General features: G+C 44.5%; 1 protein-coding gene across 1 annotated transcript in view; it reads right to left on the bottom strand.

The window, feature by feature from the left end:
• JARID2 (jumonji and AT-rich interaction domain containing 2) overlaps window positions 1-21,639 on the bottom strand; it is an 81,614-nt gene extending 59,975 nt beyond the window's left edge. The window contains exon 1 of the mRNA XM_049765240.1: window positions 21,498-21,639. The gene's annotated coding sequence lies outside the window, so the exon portion shown is untranslated. The remainder of the gene's footprint in view (window positions 1-21,497) is intronic.
• Between the last annotated feature and the right edge of the window lie 998 nt (window positions 21,640-22,637).

Here is a 22,637-nt window from a genome sequence, read left to right as displayed (position 1 = left end):
GTTTCCCCTTGTGAGCTGCTGCAACTTGAGCTGTCTCCTTTCTGTTTGAACATCCCTGCAAATTCCTGGGCATTTTCTGAGAATAAGTCAACAGCTCATAGACTCAGACCTGAGGCTCATCAAAAACAAGAGAGAAAAGAGGCGGACAGAAGCCAGACCCCCTGTGTAATTCTTGAATCTTCTATAACACTCTGGTCACTTGACAAATATATGAAGACTCCATTTTCCTATTAAAAATCCCACAGAGGGGCTGGAGAGATGGTGCAGTGGTGGGGCATTTGCCTTGCATGCCACTGACCTTGGGAGGGACTTGGTTCAATTCTGGGCATCCTATGTGGTCCCTCCATCTTGCCGGGTGATTTCTGAGTGCAGAGCCAGGAGTGACTGCTGAGCACCACTGGGTGTGGCCCAAAAACCAATCAAACTATCAATAAAAGTTTAAAAAAAAATAAAAATCCCACAGGGGGCTGGAGTGGTTGCACAGCAGTACGGCATTTGCCTTGCACAAGGCTGACCCAGGATGGCCCTGGGTTCTATCTCATAAGGTCCCGGAGACAGGAACAATTTCTGAGCACAGAGCCAGGAGTAATAATCTCTAAGCGCCACTGGGTATGGCCAAAAATAAAATAATACAAATTTCACAGAAAGAGCCATACTAAGTCCTATACTAAGTTCCTCGCTTCTGGGAAATTTGTTTTCTACTTTCCAATAAGCCTCTATTTTCTAACTCAGTCTGAGCATCTTTATGACGTAACTTGCATGAGGCTAATCCAGGCTCAGTCCCAGCATCCCTGAACCTTGCCAGGAGTGATCCCTGAGAGCAAGCCCTGCGCACTGCCAAATGTGGCCCCCAAACAAAGAAAAGATAGAAATATAATTTCTCCTTTGAAGATAATCCAAGGACCTGGAAAGGCATAGATGAATATGGAGACCGGCTGTTGTGCGTGAGCCTCGACGCCATCCATGAATACTTGGGTGTCGTGATGAAAGAAAAAAAAGAACTCTGGGGACAATGCATTATTCTAACTTTTCCTCTCCAGCGCCCAGAAACCAAGACATTCGCAGCCCCACAGTAGCTGGTGTGGGAACATAGTTCTAGCCAGAGGGAGAGCGAATACAAGTGAAGCCAGGAGACAAGATCCACACTGGCAAAGGAAACACAAGGTTAAATTCCACTGTCTGGGGTCCAGGACACAGCTCCAGAGTGTACTGGTTTGTGTGTATTTTGGGGGTGCGGGGGGGGGGGGACGACCACATTGTCTGTTCTGATGAGTAGTTTGCAACAGAGAAATAATACCCTTATCTAAGTTGTATATGTGGCACAGAAACAACTCCCTAAAGCAACATCACATAGAAAAGACAGTGTGGGGAGGAAGGGGAAAGAGAGGAAAAAAAGAAGGGAGGGTTAGGAGGGAGAGGAGGAGGAGGAGAGGAGGAGGAGGAGGAGGAAGAGGAGGAGAGGTGGAGGTGGCAGGCGGCCAGTGACTGTTCTATAAATAATTTCAAATAAACCACAAGGGAAGGAAAGACATTATAACTCTTTGGTTTCACAAAGTGCGAAGAAAGGAACAGTTGGAGGCATGTAAGAAAACAAAGGGCTAAGTTTCCAGAAGACAAATATTTCTGGGAAGGCCTAACTCCTAAGAAAGAAAGGAGAAAAGAAAGCAATGGCTCTGGGACACGCCTCCCCCGTTGGTCTCAGGAAAGGTTTGTACAAAGGAAAGCCCAAGGAGAAAGCCGCCAAGGATCACAGCACACCAAGGAAAGGCAATATTGCAACAGAATTCATTTGAAGTCTTACCTCAAGGAGTAGAAAGAGAATATTCCTGAGAGATCAAGCATCTCTGTAGCTAAATCAGCCTGATGAAAGCAAACTAGTTCCAGAAATTCTCGGAATTTACTCCTTTCTCTGCACTTAGGAATAACTCCTGGTGGTGTACAGCCAACCCAACCCAATGTGGTGCTGGGGCTCAAAACCCAGGTCAGCTGCATGCAAGGCAAGAGTTCTATCTGTGGCACTGTCTATCTAGGAATCCCTGTTCTGTTTTTGGTTTGGGGCCACACGTGGTGATGCTCAGGGTTCTGTACTCAGGAATTACTCCTGGCAGGCTTGAGGGAAGTATATGGGACACTGGGGATCGAACTTGGATCATCTGCATACAAGGCAAGGGCCCTACCCACTGTACCATTGCATCAGCCCCAGATTTCCTTCTCTTGATCACAGGAATGATCCCTACATCTGCAGTGATGCTATAGTAAAATGTATATTACTTCTGAACAGACAGTAACATGTCAGGGACTTTACAATATTCACAGTATTTATTTATTCCCTGGAATAAGGATTATTTTTTTTTTCACACAAAGCGAACGCCTTACGGCTTGCACCACCGCTCCAACTCCACCAGGAGTGATTACTGCCAAGCATGGTGTCCCCCCCCAAAAAAAAATAAAACAAATTTGGGGGCTAGAGATAAAACTTAGTAATATAATTACACTTGCCTCACATGTGAGGCCCTAGGTTCGAGCCCTATAACCAAAAAATTGGGGAGGGAGGAGAGAGATGATTCAAAAGATTGGAATATATGTTTCGTTTGTGAACCCTCAAGTTTGATCCTTGAGCCACTTGGTCCCCTGTGTCACCTTAGCACCCAGCCAGGAGTAGTCCCACCAGGTGTGGCCCAATAAAAACAATGTAGGCTTTCACTTGGAAGTGTCTCCCCCAAACTGAGTCCCACATCTTTAAAGTCAGAGAGATAGATAGATCTGGAGTAAGGATCATCAAACTCTGGTACTCCAACTAGCTCCACTGGAATCCCCCGAAAACTTAGCCGAAATGAGAGTAGGGAAGGAAAAGAGGGGAGAAAGGAAGAAAAGTTTGTCCACTGAAGAGGCCTAGCAAAAGCCCCCCCTCCCCCTCCCCCAAGAAGATGCCTAGTTTAAGCTCTTATGTCAAAGCCCTGACAAGCCGGGACAGTCCCTACTCACCACTCATCTGTGTTCAAGATAATCAGGCCCCATGTCCTTCCCCCAACCCCTCACCCACCTCCCAGAATGAACTCATCTCTAGAAAGCACCAACTTCCTGTGGAAGCAGCCCTGAGACACAGACAATAAAGAAGCCCCAAGATGCTGCCAGGCAGGTGTCTCTCTATCCCCACTGTGTCAGCCTAACCAGTGGAGACTGTTAATAAACTTGCTTTGTTATACCTGAGCCACTTCTCATGCCCGTGGAACCTTCTTTCACTACCCAATAGTATCTGAGTTCAAGCATTTCCTCCTTTCCCTTCCTCCATCCCCACTGGCCTCCTGGTAGTGGGTAGCCATTTGAGGGGATTTCTTCCCACTCAATGTTCCTAGGCTCAGGGCTGCTGGCAGAGACAAACACTCTGGGCCGCACCGTCACTGTCCCAAAGACCATCTCCAAACTTCTGAAACTGCTCTGCAGAACTGATTCTGTCAACATCTCAATTCTTCTCTTCTACACGATTCTGTCTTCGAAGCCCTGATGAAGAACTATCAGGAAAGGCGCTCCTGGTCTCCCACAGAATTACAGACACCCAGGCCAACAGGACTGCGGGGTCCCTGACTCCGGAGTTCTCATCCTACAGGGGCAGACGGGGACACACACACACACACACACACACACACACACACACACACACACACAGACACACACACACACACACACACACAGACACACACACACACACACACACACACCTGTAAGGTCCCTATTTCTCAAAGCCGGTAATTAGGCCTAGAAATGAGAAATGCTTAAGGCAAAGGCATCTCACCTGCTGACAAAGAGGAAGAGCCAAGATCTGCACCAAAAGGCCAAGTGCCAGCCCACAGAACACAAAGGCCTTCTCCAGAGACTGACCAGACTCCAGCCTGCGCTGAGCCATAGTCTGCAGACTTGTCACCACATAGCTTGTGGACTGAATAAAAGGCTGAAAATATTTGGAACTACATTCTAGCTTTTTTTTTTTTAATTTTTAAATTTAACGATGCTGGAAAAACATGGATGAGCAGCTAGAATCCCATCCTGCACAATTCCAAGTGGAAAAAAATTTCTTCTTTATTAATGTTTTAGTGACAAAACCAAAGACCAATCACAAACAACCTCCAGATTAGCTCCAATCAGGCCTCCACACACCACTCGTACCCCTGAGTCTGCAAAAATTCAGTGGTCTTTGTCCTGAAGAACAGTTTATGGTCCCTTCTCCCATCCCCAGAAGTGTGGCACTGATAAACCAGCTTTCGCCAATAGTCCCAGCAATCCCAACATCAACAGGCTACCAAGTCAGCTGCACTTAATCTATTAGGCAGCAATTTACTTAAATTGAACTAAAGCGGTGACATAGCAAGCAGGGCACTTGCTTTGCACTCGGCCAACCCAGGTCCACTCTCCAGCACCACAAATGGCCCTATGAGCCCCAACAGGAATGATTTCTAAGTGCAAAACCAGCAGTAAGCCCTGAGTAGCACTGGGGGGGGGGGGGGGGGGTTTGATACGGCCAAAAACCAAACCAAAATAAACAAAACAATCCAGAAACAAAGCAAATTTACTTGGTCCAAGTAGCCCTTGAAGAGGTTGACTGATGGAGGGATGGAGGATGAGGTCTTTCCCCTCCAGCTCAGAGCACGCATCTGCCACCCTGTTCAGCCAGCGGTTCTGAGGTGAAGCGGTGGGTAAACAGCTCGCAGACAGCCAGGCTTGTGGAAATATTAGCTTTATTCGGTGGACAAGACTGAAGTCCAAAGCCTCAGCATCAGTTCCAGCCAAAAAACCCCTTGCCTTACACAGACCCTTGTTTCTATCCTCCAGAATGAGGTACCACCCAATGGTGGAAGCAGAATCAGGTACCACCCTAGGGTGGGGGCAGAATGCCAGGTCACACCCTAGGGTAGGGCACAATCACCGATCAGGATAGGGTCAGTAACATAATAATCCCATAAAATGTTTATATACACAACACGTAGCTTTTTCATATGAAAGAAGCATTATCTCAAATCTTTAAAAATCTCTCTGAAACCAAATAGTGTTGTTTTGCTTTTGCTTTTAGTTTCCCTCCCAATTTTTAATATGGCATTAAATGTTTAAATCGTTGAAATCGCTCCTGGCAAGCTCAAGGGGACCATATGGGATGACGGGATTTGAACCAACGACTTTCTGCATGCAAGGTAAACACCTTACCCCCATGCTATCTCTTCGGCCCTAAATGAAGCTTTCTTAAAGAGTGGCCATACACAGAGAGATGTGCACAGAAATGCCCTTCCTAGCTAAACTTCAAATAAACAAAGGCAATCTCTTCTACCTCTGGGAAAACCAAAATCAGACCAGAAGGAAAAGATCAAGTAAGTTGATCAACTTTATTAAGAGAAAATATAATACTTGTTATCATGGAACCAGATGGTCAACTGAGGCATTTTAAGATTTCAGGGTAAAAAAAAAAATAAAAAAAAAAAAGATTTCAGGGTAACTAAGAAGCCTGTGAAACCTGTGAGGTGGCTGCTCAGAAGAACCAAAGGGCCTTCAAGGCAACGTTCTCTTCCTCTGGGCATCACCAGGGAACCACAAAATTTCCAGTAGATGGAAATTCCATGACTTTCTACTGCTGTTCGAAGACCCCGCTGGAAACACCAACACTTCCTCCTGCTCACCCAATGTCGCAAGAGAGGCCCCCGGGAACAAGTTTACAGGCCATGTTTTGTTTTCTGACAGACTATGAGCAACTGTGGAGCCAAGGAAGAGCTATTTCTAGACCAGAGAGGTAAGAAGAGTGATGAAACAAGGCAGGGGGGGAGGGTGGTATTTAAAGAAGAAACCAGATTACTACCAAGCTGCTGATGCCTGCCTCTTTCTTAACCCTCTGAAAAAGGCGAGCAACAATGGGGAAAACTTCAAAACAGCCAGCAAGCAACTTGTGGTGGCACTTAAAACATTAATTTAAAAAAAAGAAAACAGGGGTTGGAGTGGTAGCACAAGCGGTAAGGTGTCTGCCTTGCCCATGCTAGCCTAGGACAGACCACAGTTCGATGCCCCAAGCCAGGAGTAAACCCTGAGCGTCACTGGGTGTTGGCCCTCAAACCCCCCAAAATATAAAAATTAAACTAAATTCAAAGAAAGAAAGAAAGAAAGAAAGAAAGAAAGAAAGAAGGAAGGAAGGAAGGAAGGAAGGAAGGAAGGAAGGAAGGAAGGAAGGAAGGAAGGAAGGAAGGAAGGAAGGAAGGAAGGAAGGAAGGAAGGAAGGAAGGAAGGAAGGAAGGAAGGAAGGAAGGAAGGAAGGAGAAAGAAAGAAAGAAAGAAAGAAAGAAAGAAAGAAAGAAAGAAAGAAAGAAAGAAAGAAAGAAAGAAAGAAAGAAAGAAAGAAAGAAAGAAAGAAAGAAAGAAAGAAAGAAAGAAAGAAAGAAAGAAAGAAAAAGAAAACAGATTTGGACTGTTGTGAAGAGAAATGTGTCTCTTCCTCAAGGAAGGGCCCTATTCTGGCACTTGATGAGGCCACTCCATCACTCACAGGCAAAGAAACATGCTCATACATTCTCAGTGCTCTAGAAGCTAACAGCATGGGGAAGACGTAGAAAAACCAGGAGGATCCTGGCTGATGAAGCCCATTAGTTGGAAAGGGGTCAAGGGACCAGAGAGGGTAGAGTTTGGGATATCACCCAACAGTGCTCAGGAACCATTTCTGACTCTGTGCTCAGAGGGTGATATGGTATCAGGGATGGAGTCAAAGTTGGCTACATGCAAGACAACTACCTGTATCCCCTTAACTGCCAAACTCTTCTATAGCTTGAATTTTCAGGTGAGCATAGTGCTGGCCGTCAGTTCACTGCTCCTGGGCCCAAACACACAGACTCCAACCACATGCTAGGAATGTGAACTTCCTTGCCTTCTGGTGAGGGGGGGCACACTTCAAGATCACGGAACACCCCGAACGAGGCACAGGCTGGGAGAGGATCATGCACAGGCTGGGAGAAGATCATGCTTTTTAAAAGATTTTACCTTTTATGGGGTCCGAGTGATAGCACAGCATGTAGGGCATTTGCCTTGTGTGCAGTCGACCAAGGTTCTATCTCAGGCATCCCATATGGTCCCCTAGCTCCCAGGAGCAACCCCTAAATACTGCCAGGTTTGGTTCAAAAACACAAACACACACACACACACACACACACACACACACACACACACAAATCCCAAACAAGAGATTATTGGAGGGAGTGGGGTGTTTGGGCAGCACCCAGTGATGCACACACACACACACACACACACACACACACACACACACACACACACACACACACACACATATCCCAAACAAGAGATTATTGGAGGGAGTGGGGTGTTTGGGCAGCACCCAGTGATGCGCACACACACACACACACACACACACACACACACACACACACACACACGAGTTTACATTTTTCCAACGGGGTTAAAAAAAAAAACACCACCACCACCCCACATTGTCTGGTCTCCTCTTTACATCTTAAAGGTAGAAATAAACCCAAGCCTCTGTATGAATGAGTTGCATTTCCAATGCTGACTCCTTGCTCTGGTATCTGAGACTCTGTCTAGCCACCCCCACGCCCGTCTCATCATCAACCCAGAAGCCAGCAGGCACCGGAAGTGCAGGCGTTGGCAGTGAGAACACCCCATTCCCATCTCCACCACCACAATGCCTGCAACACAGAATGGAGGCGCCAAGCAGCCTGGTGCTTAGGAACTTTCTACACCAAAAGCCACGGTTCTCCCTCATCCCCAACCCCCCACTGCAAGCGACACCAATGGCTGTCCCTCCCGTCCCCAAGCGAGCTGTCTCGGAAACCCTCACACACAGCATCACAGGTCTGCCACCCGTGTCTGTGTTCCCACACCATTCCATTAAAAAGCGTCGCCACATACCACCAACTCGTTTCCAGGAGGGTCCGAGCCCGCAGACGAGACGGGGACATGTTGACGCAGGTCCGTTAGGTGGCTTACGAAAAAAAAAATAAATAAATAAAAAAGTGCTCCAGTGAAAAGACGAGGCAGAGCTGAGAGGGAGGAGAAAGGGAAGAAGCTGGTACCCGGTTTCCATGGTAACTACCAAGCATGCTAGCTAGCAAGGCCATAATTTGCATGGGAGGCAGGAGCACTATCCCTGCAATCAGGTCTCTAAGGGAACAGGAAGAGGACATGGTCATAGCAGCTTAAAAAAAAAAGTGTGTGTGTGTCAAGTTCCACACGTTTTTCTTAAACCAACAAATGTGACAGAGGCCTCTGAGCTCTCTGGGGTGCTGGCACAAAGCACAGAGACAGACAGCCTGTCTCCTTCCCCTCAGGAGGCAATCTATCCTCAGCCTGGGCTCCTGCAAGACCCCCTTGCCCGCCATGAACCCTGCCCAGGAGATGGGTATTCTGCTGGGCTCCTACACGCTGGGACTCGGGGACACTGCCCTGAGGCCAATAGTTATGCCCATGGTGTTGAGTGTAGGCATGGAACCGAGGGAAACTGACATTCCATAGCGACACTCAACCTTGGGATAGAATGGGACCAGCATGAGTTGAAGCTAAGATGGGAAAACAGCCGTGGTAATGTTCAAAGAGCGTTTTAGGCCTTTCAAAGGGCTTCTGTTTCAATCAACTCTTCCTCTGGGGCTTAAAAAAAAGAAAAGAGTGGAAGAAAACATAGCTGGAGCTGGGCTTTCCACTTGCAAAGGTGAATACACAATGTTCCTCTGCTTTTTCTGCTAATCAAGGGCGCTAATGTGATTGCCCAGCATGCTTTTAACAAATGAATCCGGTGCCCATGAGCACATCTTGGGTTAGACTTGATTTGGAGGCCGGTCCAAAATTTTCACCAGGCTCACTTAGGGCTGAGGCGAGTTTTCTTATTTAATTCTAATGCTATAATTTGTCAACCTGCTTACTTGGGGGATATTGGTGAAACCAGTTAGCTGGAAGGACCCATCACTGGGTCATCACTGCATCCAGGAAGGGGTAAAAAAAAAAAAGTACCCTTGGTTCTTAAAACAGGCAACTGTTCCATGAGCTACAAGGCCTTGCCAGACAGAAAACTGGCCTGGAATTTGCAATTCGCTTTCCCATCCCAACATTCACACGTGCCCTTTCAAATCAACTAGCCCTCCTGTCACAAGCTCACAGATGGGTGAGACAGTTTGTCAACACATCCGGCACTCTTGTGAGGTCAGCCAGAGAGAGCCGCTGTAAGAAAGAACCACAAAGAACCACCTCGTGTTTAAGTCAGTCACAGGCAAGGCAGAGAGAGGCCCTTCCGGCTCCTGGTACACCGACCCAGCAGCTGTGGTCTCCTCTCGGCAAACCAAGATGCTCTCCAGTCATTAGTCATCGTCCCACCACATCCAGCTACCAGATTAATGGAGCTCAAGGCGCCGGGACTGTCTCTTTGGCAGGATTTTGGCCAAGAGGCGGCCGCTGGTTCCCATCATTCCAGCAGACATTGCTGGAAGAGCTTGGCCAGGGAGTCTAGGGCACACCACAAGCTGTTTTAGAGCTTCAAGCTCATTTTCATCCCTCTCAGAGAAGGAAAACCTCCATGTATTTGTCACCTCAACCAAATTGCCCAATGTCCCAGACACTTTCCAATTGATTTTTTTCTGTGCCACACCTTCTCCCCAATGTTGCAGTGGGTGAATGGCTTCTGTTCTTGTTCCTGGAATGACGATGACCCCAAGCAAAGGGGCAAAGGACTCATCTCTTAAACTGATCGAAGAACCCAGCCAACAACATAAATTTTGGTGAATGAGTTAGCATCACCTCAGACTCTTCGGGCCTCTGGGAAAATTGTGAAAACAAAAACACTTGTGTCTCTCGCCACTAGTTGTGTCCCACGGGGATCTCCAGTAACTGTTCCCTGTGCCCTAAGACAAAACGCCCAATGGTGTAATGCTCAGGCAAGCAGTGCAATCTCTTCAGCCTCCATTTTCTCATCAATAAAATAGCAATCATACTAGATTTCACCACAAAACCATTGCAGATTTTACGCCAATGAAGGGGCAGGTGGAAGAGATGGAGTTGCATGTGACCATTCCACACAGCATTTTTGTTTTAACAATTGTGTTGGCATTACTAAAAAATGTGATGGGGTGATTATGCAGTAAAATGTGGTATTAAGGAACTAATCCAAAGGCTAATTGCCTAAAGAATTCAAACCGTGGTGGACACTCCACAGTGATCTGAAACAGGGCCAGGAAGAGGACACAGCAGGTGAATTCCTATCTGGCATGTGTGAATCCACAAATCCAATCCTGGCACCACCTACACTCTGTGGGCAGTATGAACCCTGGCAAGAAAGGTGTGAACAGTGCAAGCTACGGTGCGACCTCAGAATAGCACAGGAAAGGAAGGGGTGAAATAACCTATTTTTAAAAGGCAATTTACCTTACACACACCCGAATACCTTTCTTTCAGAATCAGACATAGAACAGTGGGTCAGATGTTTGTAGGTTTGATGTCTGGCATCCTGTATGGTTTCCCCAAATCAACCATGAGTGATCTCTGAGTGCAGAGCCAGGATTAAGCCCTGAGCACCACTGGGTGTGGCAAAAAAAAAAAGTGCTTTCATACAAGAGTTCATAGCAACCTTGCAAAACATTTTCTTGAGATGTGCTGACTGTCATCTCCAGAAGGGTTAGGAGGAGCAATGAAATCTGGTGTATAGTTTCTGATTCTAGAATGTCAATCACACCTGTCCTCTCCCCATCTCTAGTCCAGAGAATGGTGAATAGAATGCTAGAAAAATGCATGTTCTGCCTTAAACCACTTAACTGCTGGTCATTATTTAGAGAGGTTTAGGCTACCACCAGGTGCCACAGAACTCCAGCTCAACTCTGGGTCTTCAGAAACCCCATATGCTGAGGACTATGAGTCCTGCCTCCCCATCCCAAGAGAAACCAACTGTGGGCAGAGATCGTGTTCTCCTGAAGTCAGCAGGTGCACTGAGGCCCAGGCTCTCCTGAGACTATGGTTCCTTCCAGTATCAGGCTAGAGATGAATGAGGTCAGGTGCCTGGGCTGGGAAAGATAAACCACAAGTCCTGGCCACATGCCAATGAAGAGAGAAAAGGAACCTTCAAGTCACCAGAAAAGGAGAATATTCCAGAAGGATAAAGTGTATCTGGAGAAAAGACAAGAGGAAATTTCCCCCATGCACAAAGATCCTGAGGTGTCCCAGTATAACATTATAAAGTGAACCCCAAATCTGTCCCTCACACCCAGCTGAGTGTCCATGCCCTGCTGACACAGGCATGAGAAGGACAAGAGGCAGCAGAGAACAGAGCAATGAGAGCCAAGCCATAAAGATGAAAGTCAAGGGGATGGGGCACCTCACTGCATACACATCTCTCTTTATTATTAATGGCTTGTCTTTGCTTGGCTACAAGTGCAGGGAAGAGGTTGGAAAGAGGATGGTCCAGAAAAGTCTTCATATCCTCCTGCCATTTACTAGCAGGATACAGAAAGATGCGCCAGTTTGAGTTTGTCCAGTCCCCAATCAGAGCAGGCCTCTATACCCCAGTCCGCATGGTCTTTCTTTGCGATGCATACTTTCACCCAAACTTTTCCCATGAGTACTTCCATCCTCTAGTCCTCAGATACTATAGCCTACCTCAAAAAGCACCTGGACCTCAGCTTGACAGGAAGATGAGGGCTTATGGGCCACTTCCTGGGGCCTGGCACCGCCGAGCCCATCCCCATGCAAAGTTTAGTGGATCTGACAGTGGGAAGGATGACAGACATGGACCCTGCATGGTGAGAAAGGAGACTCTGCTTCTGGTGAGCCAAAGTCAAAGAGCCAATGGTGTAGGCTCAAGTCAAACTGTGTCACTAATCTTCTTGCCAAGTTGTTCAAATTCCCAGTGCTGGGGAATCTCATAAACCTACAAATAATGGTGTGAACAAAGCAGCCAGGGTATGCTGCTTTGGCAATCTCCTTCTTCCCCTATAGACAAACATGCCAGCAACCTCTAGGCCTCCTGCAGATGGTGGGAAACCCCTCCTTTTCAGAGACCCTGGAGTGGTAGCTGAAAGGAGCAGGAAAGGAGCAAAGCAAAGCTGGAGATCTCTAAGATTATGCACAGAACCTGGGGCACTGAGATTCAGGAAAAAAACCTGTGGGGCAACGATGACAGCAGCACCCATGAAATTGTACCAGGGTGCAGTGGCAGAAAGGCCCCTCAGTGCTCTGCTGAGCTGAACTGTCTGACCCTGGCTTTATGCCAGCAAAAAATGTTCAACCTGCAAAGAGCAGAAACACACAAAGAGCAGAAACCACAAACAGCAGGAAAAGGGAAGTGGTTCATTCCCTCAACATACCCCAGGAGTGAGAATGCTGCCTTCACCCTCTTCCTCATCTTCACCTTTTCCAGTATCAGCCAGTTTCCACTCCAACCCACGGAGGAAAAGTGAAATCAGGGCAGAGGCATAAGGAACAGAACAATCTCTGTGATTCAGAACTTGTCTTCAGTCTAGACCAATCTGTCTCTGCAAAGGCCTCTAACAGGAGACTTTAAAAGAAAATATGGGGGCCAGAGAGATAGCACAGCAGTAAGGCATTTGCCTTGCATGTAGAAGGACGGTGGTTTGAATCCTGGCGTCCCATATAGTTCCCCAAGCCTGCCGGGGTCGATTTCTGAGCATAGAGCCAGGAGTAGCCCCTGAGCACTGACGGTGTGACCCAAAAAAACATGAATGAATGAATGAATGAATGAATGAATGAATGAATGAAAATGTGTTTTGTGGGAGGTGGACATTTCCTTCTTCCTATTCCCCAATTTCTAATTGGGGTAGAGGGGAACTATCTCATCCAAGGAGGAAGACAGAAGCCAGGAGAGAGATGTATTGGGTGGGATAAGCTCCTTATAACAGAGGACATGTGATCTAGTCAAAAAGGCCTAGATCTCCAAGTTCATCCCTCTGCTCCCTTTTCCTCAGAGGGCTGAACATGGTAGAAAGTACAAGAAGTGTTCAGGTACTACAGAGCCCACTCAGGTCCAAATCCTGACTGTGGTGCCAATGGTCATGCACTTGGAACATTTATTGATTCCACCACTCAAGAGATGTTTTTGAAGATACAAGTCAGATTTCTATGCATACTGTGTCAGATTCACTGAGAATGGCAGAACTTCCAAGTCTAAAAGGTTTCTGAAAAAGTCCCAGGCTTTCTTGCACAACCCCCCTACTGTTTTTTTATTTTAGAGTTTTTCTTTTCCATTGTTTCAGAGCTCCCTTAGTCATTCAAAGAGAAAGCATGAATTGCATAACAATTTTGAATGAAAAGGTTATGACTATGAGTAACATCAAGTACAAACAAGGCAGCTACATTTCCTGGGGGTGCGTTTCTTTGTCATGCTCTTGCTCAATCAACATTCAAAAATAACACAGGCCCTTTGGCTTCCAAAAGAAACAGAAGGGACAGGATCTAAACCCTCTCCAGAAATAACTGAAAATCCACATAGGTTAAAGAACACAAGTACCAGAAACCCAAAGAAATGGGAAACAAATGAAGGCCCCAATTTCATCCCTGAGAAACTTTCCAGTTCATGCCATGAGGAGGGGGTGAACTAAGGAGATAAGGAGCTAAAAGTTGAGAGACATCAAACTGTTCCCTACAAGCCAGACGACAGAAAGAAAACTCCAGAACCTGCAGTAGGTCCTCAAGTACTAGCTTAGTATTAATAAGCGCATGAGTTTCTAAGAAACTACCTAAGATCAAACACAAGAAAGGAATTTATGCAACAAATCCCAGATCCCACACAGAGCCAAGAACAGGACTGTACAAGGGAATCAAAGATGGCAAGCCTAAATTTAATTATGTAATATAAAGTAGAATAATTGAATGAAGCAATCTGGAATATTAGAAACTTGCCTGAATAATAGGAAATCTATAACACTACATCAAATATCATTCTGGCCCTACCTAACAAAATGCCTATCATAGCTTAAAGACAGAGTCAAAAGACACAGAATGTCTCCTAATAATACAATTATAATATCCAAAAACAGACATAGAGAGGCTGGAGTTATAGAACAACAGTAGGGGGTGTTTGCCTTGCATGCGGCAGACGTGGGACAGACCCAGGTTTGATTATCAGCATCCCTTATAGCAGTGGTGGTGAACAAGTTCGACACAAAGAGCCAAAATTTTAAACTGTGAGAGTCAGAGAGACACACCACACAGTGACCTGCCAAAACAGACAAACACTCACAAAAAAGCATATAATTTTAACAATAATCTATTAAACACATATTGCATTTTGCCATTTTGAGTGAGGGTAAAAATCCTGCAGTGATGGTGAGGGTGTGCTGCGTCCTCCACACTAAGAACTCACAGCCATATGTGACCCAACATGTGACACATGGGTCCCCCCACTTGCTGGCCCGTGCAGTCATTTCCGAGGGATGGGAGATGGGAGGACACAGCCTGGGGTGGGACTACGTGCTCAGAGATCTCTCTTCAGAGGTTTGGTCGGGAGCTACATGCGGCTTGAGAGCCACGTGTTCGACACCCCTGCCATATAGTCCCCAGAGCCTGCCAGAAGCGATTTCTGAGCACAGAGTCAGAAATAGCCACCATCAGGAATAACCACCTGGTGTGATCAAAACAAAACAAAAGGACAGAGATACGTCTAGAGATATATAGTAGGTAATATACTTGCTTTGCAAACAAATGACCTGGATTTTAGAGCTCTGCTAAGAGTGATCCCTCAGCTTAGAACCAGAAATAAACCCTGAGTACCTCTGATATGACCCAAAAAAAACATAAATAAGCAAACAAACAAAAGGTATAAAAAAAAACAACAACCAGGAAGCAACTAAATACTTTCAATAGAAGAGCAATGAAACTTGACATCCAATAAGAAATCATCAGACAAGAAAAAAATAGCAGAAATATCTATACTAGTTATCCATCAAACCCAAAAGATACAAAATGACACAAACAATAGAATTAATAGGCAAGCAGAAAACCAACCCTATACTTGATTATAAAATACTCTAGTCAAGTAGCCAACCCAGGACCGATGATGGTTTGAATCCCAGCATCCCACATGCCCCCCCCCCTCACCCCTGTGCCTGCCAGGAGCAATTTCTGAGCAGAGCCAGGAGTAGCCCCTGAGTGCTGCCAGGTATGTGCCCCCCCCCCAAAAAAAAAAGTAGAAGACAATGAACAGAGACAATGAAGTTTGTAAAAATTCCAAAATAAACTGTAAAAATAACAATAACTGAGGTAGGAAAGAAAGAAAAAGAGGGAGGGAGGGAGGGAGGGAGGGAGGGGGAGAGAGAGAGAGAGAGAGAGAGAGAGAGAGAGAGAGAGAGAGAGAGAGAGAGAGAGAGAGAGAGAGAGAGAGAGAGAGGCGCATAACACTCTAAAACCCAGTTCCCTCAGGAAGAGGCTCTGGGAACAGAACAGCCTCTGTCATTCAGAACTTGTCTTCTGTCTAGAACAAACTGTCTCTACAAAGGCCTCTAACACGAGACTTGAAAAGAAAATGTGTTTTGTGGGGGCTGGAAATTTTCTTCTTCCCCCAACCCCAGACTTAAGAATGCTTGTGTCAGAAACGAAGCCAACACAGAATGTATAGAAAAATAGTATATAGGTACATGGTGGTGAGCTACAGGAAGATTATGAGTCCCCAGAGACCTAGTATTATACCCAGCAAAATTATTCTTTAAGCATACAGGCTAATTTCCTGGATTTGAGAATCCCATATGGTCCCCTGAACATCAACTGGAGTGATCCCTGAACCCAGAGCCCACTGTAAGCTCTAAGCACTATCAGGTGTGGGCCCATCTCCCAAAAAATTGATTAAAAATTAATTAAATGTTAAATGAATGAAGGTAAATAAAGATATTTAAAATATATGAAAGATTCATTTTATGCTAGCAGACCAGCACAAGAAATGCCATTCAGACCAAAGCAAAAGGGAAATACTAGCAGAAGCATCTTTCTCTCTACTGAAAAGACAGCACTACCAAGTACATCTACTTGGGTGAATGAAAAGGCTGGACACCGCTAAATCAACATTTATACTGAACTCCACAACTTTTTGCATTTATTAGAGTGGCCACCTAATGTTCTATTTCTCAAATTTGCCCCTTCTCTGCTTCCTCTAAGTAGAGGATACATTTTAGTCAAAAGAGCTCTGAAATTCAGAATTATTATAGTACTAGTCTTTAAGTCATAAAATACTCCTCACGGCTGTAACAACATAATAATCTGCAATAGACTGTCCAGAAGAAGGTATCTAAATGAAAACATGAGAAAAGTGGGAGCTGGCTCAAACTCAAGTCTGCCATGGGCAAGGCAAGGCAAGGCATGGCATTGAGTCTGAATCCCTGATGTACATGGAGCCCTGAGCACCATTGGATCCAGAGCTATGCTAACCCCAGCAACACAGTGCCAGACCTCCATCATTTTTGTTGTGTTTTTTTTTTGCATCACTTTTTTTTTTAAAGTCACAGACATCCCACCACCCCCCAAACCTCTCCAACAGCATTGCCTGAGATAGCGCTTTTAAAATTCAAAAATTCTTTTTTTTTTTTTTTTTTTGGTTTTTGGGCCACACCCGTTTGACGCTCAGGGGTTACTCCTGGCTAAGTGCTCAGAAATTGCCCCTGGCTTGGGGGGACCATATGGGACGCCGGGGGATCGAACCGCGGTCCGTTCCTTGGCTAGCGCTTGTAAGGCAGACACCTTACCTCTAGCGCCACCTTCCCGGCCCCAAAATTCAAAAATTCTTTATATGACTGAAACCCAACTACAATCACGTTTGTAATCAAGGTATTTAAATAAAGATATAAAAAAACCCAAAAAAATTAAATTCAAAAATTAAATTAAATTTTAAAAAATGAATTAAAAAATCCCTACCTCACTGCTAAGAACTTCCAGGTGTGCCCCCCAAACCAAAAGAGTTTAAAAGAAATACTCTTAAAATCTTTGTGGCTTATTTTGTTTTAAATATTGGCAATAACAAGAAGTGTGCATAGTATTCAACCATACTGATGTATTTTATTTTGGGAAAATGTCAAAATGAAGGCTCTGAAAATTCTACTTAAAGGTACTGCATTATTAGAGTAGCATCAAATTCTAATAATGCATGTTGCCAAACAAGTACCCTCTGCATCTGGGCCTATCTTCCTCCAAAATTTGGAGATAAGAAAATAAGCACTACCTATCAATAAGTCAGAACAAAATAACCAGTTACAACATTAATACATTAATCTTGAAAAGAATACAAGTTAAAAGCCTGGGAGAATAGTCGATCTCTTCAATACCAGCTCCTATGTAAAAAATAAAACCATACTAAATTTTGCCATCTTTCCCCTTAAAACTGTTCTTTAGTAGAATCCAGTCTACTGAAGCAGAACCAATGATCCTTGAACTCAGTACGTCTTAAACTAGAGCAGCAAAAAGCTGTTTTGTGCAACAAAAAGCATACAAGTATGGCCCCACAGAGACATTCTGCACTTTTTCTAGTTCAATAAACTGCTCTATAATTTGCTTACAAGCACTATCAGGGACCTATCTTAGTGTTAAGCATTAAGGCAAAAAGGGACCGATCCCAAAGTGAAGCAGTGACTAACATGAAAACAACCAAGATGGAATCTGTCCACTAACCAAACCTCACCTCATGCATACCTGCCCTTTGCAAGGAGCATCTTCAGCAGAAGCAAGTCACACTACCTACCATACTACCATACAGGACCTTCCTATGACGCAACAGCTTCAGAAGAGGGTCATACTCACAATTTCCCATCAGCCCTTACATGGAGATTCTAAGGACAATCTGAAAACACTCCAATATGAGTAATCATTTTTTTTCTCTTCCCCTTGATGTCTGTAAGGCAGTGCTTCTCAAATAGTGGGGCGCACCCCCCCCCCCGCTCTGTAAAGGGGGTGTGTTTGACCTCGGCAAACACTGTCTTAACAAGCTAAGCTCCATGTTTGTGTCTCTGTATGTCTCTGGAGCTGAGAGTTGCTGTGCCTGCTTCAAACCCCGCTTCGAAAAGCTATGCATTGCCAAACGTGCTCATTGTAGCCATTAATCCAGACATCACCTCTGATTAAAAAAAAAAATCAGCTCAAATTATTTTATGTATTTTTGTTTTGCAGGTTAAAGTTTTTAATAAAGATACTATTTACAGTCGCGCAGTGGGGGGGGGGGGAGGCACGAAAAATGTTTTCTTCTTCCTAGGGAGGCATGACAGAAAATAATTGAGAAGCACTGCTGTAAGGAATCACATATTTTACAAGTACTATATGCAATGTGAAGAATATAAAATGACTGGAGTAGGGAAGGAGCTAAACATTGGCCACAGTCAATTCTGGGTTCTATTCCTTTCTAGGTGACAAAAAGACATCCACCTTCAAATAATACCAGTGAAAACTAAACCAAAACTAACTTAGGAAGAATTTCTGTAGAAATACAATTATTTGTCAGCACATGGGATGCAATCATGACTTTTTAAAAATATGCTATAAGGAACCTCAGAAAATAGAATCATTTTCATTTACAGGTTAAAAATTCAAGATAAGGTCTAACCCAAGACTGTATGAGGGTCTATACCAAAACTTTATTTCTCTTATGTAAGTTGAACACATAAAGTTGCAACTTTTCCTCCCAAGACAAACAATATTAACTGGGAATCCTTAAAATGTGCATCAAAAAGAATCCACAACAGATTAACAATTCATGTTGTTTGAAAAAAATAAAAAAGGAAGGGGGCCGGAGAGATAGCATGGAGGTAAGGCGTTTGCCTTTCATGCAGGAGGTCATCGGTTCGAATCCCGGCGCCCCATATGGTCCCCTGTGCCTGCCAGGAGCAATTTCTGAGCCTGGAGCCAGGAATAACCCCTGAGCACTGCCAGGTGTGACCCAAAAAACCAAAAAAAAAATAAAATAAAATAAAATAAAATAAAATAAAATAAAATAAAAAAGGAAGAACAAGAGGGAAGAGAAAGAGGAGAGAGGAAAGGAGAGGGTAGAGAATGAGAGAAAATTAACATGTTTTTTCTAAAGTAAATACTCAAATCAAGGCTAGAATCTTAAGGTTCAGTATTTCTTGACACAAAGTCTAAATGCCAACAGCATGCAAATGGTCAATAATAAAACATGTTCTTCTCATGCGTATAATGAGGCTCAGAAAACTATAAACAAGGTAAAATGCAGTTTATCTAGTTAATGATTTACCTAAAGCTTCAGAAAGTGCTTGTCACAACCAAACTTTGTGTAGCAAGCCAAAATAATATTTTGTTTTATTTTGGAATCACTCCAACGGTATTCAAGGCTTAACTCATGGCTCTGTGCTCAGGGGACCATATTGGGTGCCTGGGATCAAACTTAGGTCAGCCGTGTGCAAGGCAAATGTCCTACCTGGCATATTGTGAGTTAAATGGCTAGACAAAGTGGATCAGCGGCAGAGTACAAAAACCTGTGACCCAAAAGTACACTGACTAGAATCCAAATTCTAGACAAAATTGTTTACACTATCAATGAGGGATCAAAACAAACTTCAAAGAACTATAAGGTATTCAGTGTTCCTTCATATTGGCTCTCCACTCCCTTTAACAATGCAAGCAACATTTGCCCTATCTCCTGAAAGCCTATCTCCTCCTGTAATTCTCATCTCCACAGACTAACATTGAACCACCCTGTGCTATGGTGATAGCAACATCACGTCTCCGTGAATCTACACAGTGGTGACACTTTGCAAGTAAAATGTGATCCTTAGCCAAATACAATAGCACATGACTGAGGAACCCAAAATATAAAGTAATTTGGCAGGCTAGAAATAATTTCCCTTAAATTCAACACTGAACAAAATGTTTCTGCCCAGTGTCACAGCAGAAAAAATGGTGTTTGCACATATAGGTACAAAGCTATACTCGCATGTGAGAAAGGCCCAAGAAGCCAGGGACAGGGCGCCCCCAATCCTTCAGGCCTCCTGTCTCCAGCATCACACCCTCAAGCTGGATCTCGAAGGAATAGCTCGAGGAACACCAGGCACTGTGTCAGTCACTCCCAAACAATAGTAGAAGATGGTGACAGCCACATATATAGCTCTTAGACTGATCCATGCTGGGCAGCAGGGCGAGAGGCACACACATCTATACTAATAAATCTAATGACACATTCTAATACCGAGTAAGTAAATCAAGACTATGTACAAAGACCACCCGTGGGCACGACAGCATTGTGACATAAACTGACTTGGAGCTATCTGCTCAATTTTCAGGTCCAAAGTATTTTTGAGATGGTTTTTATTATTGACATCTGGCTAACCTTGTCTTTTCCTCCTAATTTTCCAGCAGAGTCAGTTCTTCATTAAACTCACCCCTAACTGGATTGGTACCCAAAACACAACTACTGTTCCGTAGGTAGAATAAACAAAGACCAGATCAGGGAAAAATCCTTTCCTTTCCCAGACCTCTTCTACAGATTCTAAGAAGGAGAAGAAAGGAAAAAAAAAATCTGTAGTCAACCTAGGAAAACACTGACTATGTATGAAAAACAGAAAAGGGACAAAAAGAAATATAAATGCTAAAGGGCAAAATTGAGGTGTGGAAGTTCCCCAATACCGAAACAAGATCTAAGCAGATAGCTAACAAAGGAGTTTTATAAGTACCCAAAGATAATATTGCTAGATGATGACCACTGGCACTATCTGACCGTAGGACTACAACTTTTATCACACTACCATAGCCAGCTTTCTTATCAAACTATCTTACGTTTATTTAAAATTCATACTCATGTGTCTGAAACCCAACTATGAAGGACTCTATCAATCACAATGGTTTCAATAAAATAAAAGTCATAGACAACAGGACGGCGATTAGGCATTTTAAGAACAGACTTCCCATGGTATCAACAGGCTAAAACATCACAAGGATTATGCTTTCCCGATAAGAAAAAACAAAATGTTACAGCATCATATTTAATTTTTCAAATGTTTACAAGTACCTCTCTAAAGAGATGGCTAAAGACCACCTAATAGACTCAAAAATATTCTTGGGTTTTAAAAATAATAAAACCAATTAAAATGAAGAGCTAAGCCAAGTGTTGAGAATTATACAGCCAATTATTATAGTGGGGATATGTTTCATTTACCCCATAGCAATTTTGTTTATTCGAAATAAAACAGGTGCAGGGCAATAGCATACCAAGTAGGGCATTTGTTTGCCTTGCATGCGGCTGACCTGGGTTCAATCCCCAGCATCCCATATGGTCTCCGAGTCTGCCAGGAGTTGCCACCAGGTTTGACCCAAAAAATGAAAAGTGTTAAGTGGCCAATATTTAAAAACCAGGACAGTAGATAGATCTTCAAAAATCCAGAGTTCAGATTCCTCTGAAAAGTCCAGGAGCTCAGCAAAATGCTCCCAATTTTGCTCCCATGTTGGCAAAAGCTGGGTGGGTGGCTAGTTGGAAGTTCCTGGCTCATGGTACCAGTTTTTCTTTTCCAGCCGTGGGTACTGACCTTTTTCTCGACGGCCCTTCTTCAAAATCTGAAGAACTAACATCGTTGCTAGTAGAGGACACTTGGGATGCATCGTCCTTCTCATTCTCTGACTGTTCTGATGTTGGTCCTAATCCCTTAGACTGGCCATTACCAAGGAGCCCTACAGGTAAGAAAAGGGACAAAACTTAGACACATGATATCTGGAAGCAGCAGGTTACCTCAATGACCCCTACGTGGCAGTCAGCAAGAGAGATATGCCCAAGGAGAGAAGGATTTGGTAGCTCTGGGCAGAGACACTGTTCTCCTGCTTCAAAAAACTGGACGCCTAACCAGGATGATGGCAGCAGGAAGAAAACCCAGCAGGAAATAATCCCACACATGACTTTCCTCAAAGTAAGAAAACACCTGTCAGGGGTTGGGGGCGAAGGAAGAAATGCATGTAAAGGCATCACCAATGACATCTAGCCAGCCTGCAAATGTTCCCTCCAAAACTATTAGAACCCTCTGTGGAACTGCTGTCAGGAAGCAGGACCTGCCACCCAAGGAAGGGCTCAGGATCATGTGGCCATATTTTAGTTACTGATGGAAGTGATTTTTTCTTTGTGTCACTGTTCAGACAACCACCACCACCTTCTCTATAGAACTGTCTGGAGTGCCAGGCAGGTGCCAACCATGACTCTTAGGACTCCAGAAATTGCTTTTACTGACTCAACTAGACAGTTGTCATGGGGAAGAATCTACCACAGAAGCTCAAAGGAACCAGGAGTTAATAACAGGAGTGAAGTGATGCTATGGAGACAGCTGCATAGAAGTCTGGCTGGACAGGAGCAAAAGTAGAGCAGGTAAGGCACTTGCCTTGCACATACCCTACCTGGGTTCAATCCCCAGCACCCCAGGAGTGATCCTTGAGTGCATAATCAGGAGCAACCCCTGAAGACAGATGGGTATGGCCCCCAAATAACAACAACCAATGGTTGTCCTCAGGTGGTCCTAGTTCAAATCCCCAATACTGCCAGGAGTCACTCCCTATATTCCAAGGCTCATTCTCTGCACTGTGCTGACTATACCCCCCAACCCTCCCTGCAACGTGCATGCCCATCAAAAATATATCTGGTCATCGTGTGTCTCAGCTGTCCTAGTCCCAGGTTCCATGTAATT

This window comes from Suncus etruscus, chromosome 18 (genome assembly GCF_024139225.1).
Source record: "Suncus etruscus isolate mSunEtr1 chromosome 18, mSunEtr1.pri.cur, whole genome shotgun sequence".
NCBI classification, from domain to species: Eukaryota; Metazoa; Chordata; class Mammalia; order Eulipotyphla; family Soricidae; genus Suncus; species Suncus etruscus.
This window is presented reverse-complemented; position numbering and strand designations above follow the sequence as displayed.